The following is a 6457-nucleotide window of genomic DNA, read 5'->3' as shown; positions in this document are numbered from 1 at the left end:
TTATCAATTTTCAGACAGGCTGTTAACAACTACTCCTGGTTGCTGTAGGTTAAAGTTTATTGCTTATCTTTGCACTAACTTATTAAATATTCTACAAAACTCCTTTGATGTAGGAAAATAGGACAGAGAAGATGTTTTAGCAAGCCATGTTTAGCCTGTAAGTTGCTGACTTAAAATGTAGAAGGTGGATCCTCATACCTGACATAGCACGTGATGAAAGATTAGTTTTTTTTTTTTTTAATGAATGAGAAGTATTTGCTTGATTTCTTGGTTGGAATAGGTGAATGGTGTAGCAGTATACTATAGTCCAGTGTGCTACAAAAGACTGCCAGTGACAAATAAAGGCCCATATGATGTGCAATCTTCAATGTATATAAATTTTAAAGAAACTGTTTTGTACATGGCAAAATATTAAAGTGCTGTATTTTATAAAAATGTAATTCTGAATTTTATGCTATAGTTTTATTTTCTATGTCTTTGGAATTCTATTAAATTGTTTTCAAATATGATTCTGCTTTTCCCTCCTTTTTAAAAAAATAGATTATGCCAAATAAATTACCAAGTAAATCTTAGGCCGCGTACACACGATCAGTCCATCTGATGACAACGGTCCTAAGGACCGTTGTCATCGGTTAACCGATGAAGCTGACTGATGGTCTGATGTGCGTACACACCATCAGTTAAAAAACCGATCGAGTCCAACGCGGTGACGTAAAACACAACGACGTGCTGAGAAAAATGAAGTTCAATGCTTCCAAGCATGCGTCGACTTGATTCTGAGCATGAGCGGGTTTTTAACCAATGCTTTTGCATACTAACCGTCGGTTTTGACCTATCGGGTAGGCGTCCATCGGTTAAATTTTAAAGCAAGTTCTAAAATTTTTGACCGAAGGATAACTGACCGATGGGGCCACACACCATCGTTTGGACCGCTGAAACGGTCCTCCAGGCCGTTTCCATCGGTTTTGACCGACCGTGTGTACGCGGCCTTAGTTCTACTCTCCTAGGCATGGCAAAAACCACTGTAATGACACTTTTTGCAGTCTACAGAGGTATATTGCCAGGCCTTTCTTCCACAAAGGAAACCTATTAGAATGTTTTTGAACTGTACGTGTATGTGGAGGTAAGAGGGAGGGGATGGGTACTGGAACAGCCTAAAGAAATTCCTAAAAAAAAAGGAGAACATGCAAAAAAAATTGGAAATACTGTCCCAGTGGCAATGTACAGCATTGTCAGGCCACTATGATTCTCATTTACAATACATGGTATAGGCTTGTAAAGTGCTGAACTAGTTCTCTTTTAATAAGTAGTATAGGACAAAGCCTTTCAGAGAAACATCGGAAACAATTGAGTATGGTCCATAATTTGTATTTTATTTGAACTAACATACAATTTTTCAGGACAAGCTTTTGGAGTATGAACCCTATTCCAAGGTCTAAGCAGTACTAATTTACAAAGTTTTAGCAGAATGTTCTTATCTTTGAATTAAAAGTACATTCTGCTAAAACTCTCACGGAGTAAACTGCCAATACCGTTTAGTGAGATCAAGGGTGGTTATGTACCTGGCAAAGCCCAACTTCTCCACTAGTTCATAAACCCAGGGCACAGGATAGGTATCAAACTTTGTTCAGTTTCTGGAAGTCTTTGCAAAATCTTAAGGACCCATCTTTTGGACTTCTCTATCACCCTGAGGTCTATCATCCTCTGTACATCTTTAGCCACTTCTTGTCTGCCGGGCCTCTGGAATACTATAAGGCTTAGGCTGCAACCGAACCTTGGGGTCAGTGACAATGTCATGTTTATATTTGTGCAGCCTGGCAACTCCGAGAAGAAATCTTTATTACACTGTAGAAAGTGTCTTGCCTCCTGCTGTTGTGATACAGACATGGACTCGGGTATCTAAATCACGCTCTTTCTTTAGGGGCTGATCACCCATGGCTAATGCCGTGTACACACGTGAAAACAGTCCGATGGACTTTTTTCATCGGACAAACCGATCGTGTGTGGGTCCCATTGGTCTTTTTTCCATCAGTGTAAAAAACTAGTACATGTTTTCCGATGGATAAAAAAACAATAGTAAATCCTGATTGTCTGTGTGGAACTCCATTGGAGAAAAATCCACGCATGCTCAGAATCAAGTCGACACATGCTCAAAAGCATTGAACTTCAATTTTTTCGGCTCCTTGTAGTGTTTTACGTCACCGCCTTTTGGCACGGTTGGAATTTAGTCTAATAGTGTGTATGCAAGACTGATGAAAGTCAGCTTCATCAGATTTCCGATGAAAAAATCCATTGGATTCAATCCCATCAGAAATCCCATCGTGTGTACACGGCATTAGAGAGCTTTCCTATCTTTCCATGCTTTAAACAAATTTACATGAGAGATCTGTGCTTTCTTCCACGTGTCTGGCTGTTACACCTTATAGTTTACTTCCCCAACCTTTTCCAGTCCTTCATAGGGTCCTTGCCACTTAGCAAGGAACTTACTTTCCACTTTGGGGACTAAAATGAGTACACAATCTCTGAGGTGGAAAGTTTGAACCTTTGCCAATCTATTGTACACTTGCCCTTGCACTTCCTGTGCTTGTTGCATGTGTTCTCTAACAAGGGGCAGTATGGGGATGCCTCCCTTACAAAAGCGCAAAGGATGAGTACCAGGTGGAGAACTGTGGCACCTCTCTAAAACCATCTGTCTGAGGGTGGTAAACCGAAGTATGCAAGTGCCTAATATTGAACAGTTTGCACAAATCTTTCATTACTTTTGACAAACGGAGTCCCTTGATTGGTTAGAATCTCCTTTTGGTAAACTAGTATGGGTAAAAATGTGGAACAATTCTCTGACGATCTTAGAGGAAGTGTTTTTTACAAGAACAGCCTTGGGATACTGGGTGGGGATACTGGGTGGTATAGGCCATGACCACAAAGGAAATACTGATGGCCTCTGGCAGAGTTTACTACTGGCCCTATCAGATCCATGGCGATTCGGTCAAAAGGGACCTCGATCAATGGCAATGGCACCAGTGGGCTATGGTAATGGGGCATAGGGGCTGACTTTTGACACTCAGGGCAAGACTCGGAAATGTTTTTCACATTGGCATGTATCCCATGCCAGAAGAAACGCTGTGAAATATGTTCCTTGGTTTTTTTATATGCCAAGTGACTCCCCTCAAGGGACATGTATGTGCCAAGTTCAGCACTGTCCTCCTATGAGGGCCAGACACTACAAGTTGTTCCACAATCTCATGTCAAATTTGTCAACCCGGTACAACGTGTCATGGTAAACTGCCATATAAGGAAACACATTCTCAAGCCCCAGAACTTCTGGGCTTTCATTGTTTGCCTTCACATTTTTCCAGGCTTGTTCAAGAGTAGGGTCCCATAACTGGGTGGTCCTGAAGTTGTCCCACAAGACCTCCAGCTCTGGCACACCGGGCACCTCAAGGGTCTCAGGGGGCACCTCCGGTTCACTTGCACAGACTGTTAGGGGAAAATATACTTTCATCAGGGGTCACCCCTACAGCATTTTTATCAGCCGACAGGATTGTGGGTTCTTCCTGCAGTCCCCCTAGAAAGTTCAGGCTTACAACTTTTCTCCTTCCTACTGAAAAAATTCCTGGAACAGTGGAAAGTCTCTCCCCAGTATCACAACTGAGCAATAGAATAGGGGACACAGCCACTTTATTGCAGATCCTGAGCTGGTTTCAAAGGTCACCAGCACTGTGGGGTACTTTTTACAGTCACTATGCACACATACCACTCCTACCTGGATAGAAGAAAATCCTGGACTGCCGCACTCCTTAAAACGATGTCTTTATTGTATAAATAAAATCAAAAAAACAACCAAAGCGATGCAGTCAAAATGAAGTGAACAACAGGAAAAAGGTGGCTGACATGTTTCACATCATGTGATGTTTACTCGTAGCATCGTTTTAAGGAGTGCGGCAGTCCAGGATTTTCTTCTATCCAATGCACCTGTGCATAGCCAGCACCTTTTTGGTTTAGTGGGCTTTTCTTCCGTAGAAAAGCCAAGGGATCAGCAGTTTTTAGAGCGGTATCATTTCTCATACCACTCCTACCTGACGCTGATTCAACTGTTAATGTTTCACAAGCCGGGTATGAACAAGTAACCAGGATTCTAGAGTCAAGGTGGGCACGCACACTTTCCCCCTTATTTTTACAATAGTTAAGCATGTCAAGACCTGCAACTAGGCCTTAGGGAGCAAATAAGGACATGTACCGGACTACGTTGCACTCCATGAGCTCAGTGTTCAAGGGAATTTTGGCAGCAATGTGACCTCACTCACTGCATTGCCAAACACTGGGATGCCCACAGGTTCCACCCGGGCTTCCCAGATGGGGTCTTTCAACAGGAGCCGACCCTTCGGCCACTCTGGCCAGCCTCTCCGGACTTCCCCTTTTGGGCTTTACCAGCTGTGCTGCTGGGTTTGACCTAGTGGTTACTAAAGGAGGTCTTTTGGCAGTTAGGAACCTTAAACCTATAGACCCCAGAACAAGGTCCTCTGCAGCAAATTAGCATTCCTCCAGCTCAACCAGATCAGCCTTTGAATTTGGATCAGCTTGCCTCACCCACCTTTGCAACTCATGAGATAGAGCTCTCAGAAACCAGTCCATTACAGCTCTCTCCACTATTTGGGGCCCTCTGAGTACTTTAGGCTGCAGTCACCATTTGACCAGGTTGATTAGGTCATACATTTGGGAGCGGGGAGATCCCTCTGGCTTAAAACTCCAGCTATGTTCTCGCTGTGACCTCACTGCTGTTGTGACCCCAGACACCGCAAGATATCAGCTTTCAGTTTGTCATAATCTCGGGCATCCTCAGCGGTCAAGTGAAACTATGCCTTTTGGGAGTCCCCTGCTAACAGTGGTGCCAGAAGAGAAGCTTAGTGTTCCTTAGGCCAGGCCTGCCCCTCCAAAGTTCTCTAAAAAGTATATAAGAAGGCCTCCACATTATCCTGGGCTGAAAGATTTCAAACAAGCTTCTTTCATGTTGTCATTTTGGGGTATTGTTTGTAGAATTTTGAATAAAATAATATGTTTTATTCATTTTGGAATAAGGCTATAACATAACATAACAAAGCTTGAAAAAAGTGCTGTGAATACTTTCTGGGTGCACTGTGTGTGTATATATATATATATATATATATATATATATATATATATATATATATATATATATATACCGTATGTAAAAAGAGAGGAAGGAAAAGAAGACAAGCAGCATATTAAGCATCATTAAAAAAGCACATTAACGTACCACTCGATGTTAAAGGGTCACTAAAGGAAAAATTTTTTTTGCTGAAATGACTGTTTACAGGGTATAGAGACATAAAAGTTAACTGATTCCTTTTAAAAATGATTACAAATAGATACAAATCAATCATATAATGTGCCTGTAGGTTAGTTTCACTTTTAAACTGTTTTCATGTTCCTGTGACCTAGAGAGACACACAGAACAAAAACAAACAAATCCAGGGCAGTGTTTTGTTTTTAAAATGAATCTGATTGGTTCTGTTAAGTTTTAGACACACAGTAATGACAGCTTAGACCTACAGTGAAAAGCTCCCAGTACGATGGTTATAAGGAGCCAGACAAGCAGGAAGTGTGGAGATCAGATCAGAATTACAGCCACTTCAAAGCATAAACGAACAATGAGGACATGAAACCAGTACTGCAGTAAGGTAAAGGAAGCTATTTAGCTAAAAAAAAAAAATCCTTTAGTGATCCTTTAAGGCCATGAGGTAGATATGACTTGCGGTCAAATATCTAATTAGTCTCCAACCTGGAGATTTTCCTTTTGATCGCACTTCCCCTTCAATGTGCAGTGAATTCGGCTATGGCCAAAATAAATTGTACCTGAAGTTTTTCTTGTTGTGTATTGTAGCAAAGTGTCTTAAGACACTGTGGTTATTAAAACCCCCTATTAATGTTACCCAAATGCTCTCCCAACAGGGTATTCAGTGTAAACATCAGACCACACATGCACTGAATACCCATTTGAGAAGGCATTTGGGTAACATTCAAAGGGGTTTTCTCTCTTGCCAGGGTACATTTTTTCCCCAGCTGAGTGTTGGTAATCACAGTCATTGAAGACATCATTGAACCAAAGGTCATAAAAATTCATTCCTCTCCCAGGCTCAACTTTGAGTTTCCTTTGAGCAAATGATAACAAAGGATGTCCATCCAATTTCATCACCCTTCAGGCCCCATGCTGGCCAGGTGTGGGGACAGTTAAATTATTATATCAAAATCATTTTTTTATTTTATTTTATGACATGGATTATCTACTTGGCACAATGGCATACCTATCTCTACAACAACATGCCAATAATACAGAAATTGTGGCAAAATGTAAACATTCCTGCATAAACAACAAGGAAAGGGTGTATGGCTGAGATCAAATATCAATATCGGCAATGTCCAACTGTATCATTATACT

This window comes from Rana temporaria, chromosome 2 (assembly GCF_905171775.1).
Source record: "Rana temporaria chromosome 2, aRanTem1.1, whole genome shotgun sequence".
Taxonomy (NCBI): Eukaryota; Metazoa; Chordata; class Amphibia; order Anura; family Ranidae; genus Rana; species Rana temporaria.
The sequence above is the reverse complement of the archived record's forward strand: the minus strand, read 5'-3'. Positions refer to the sequence as shown.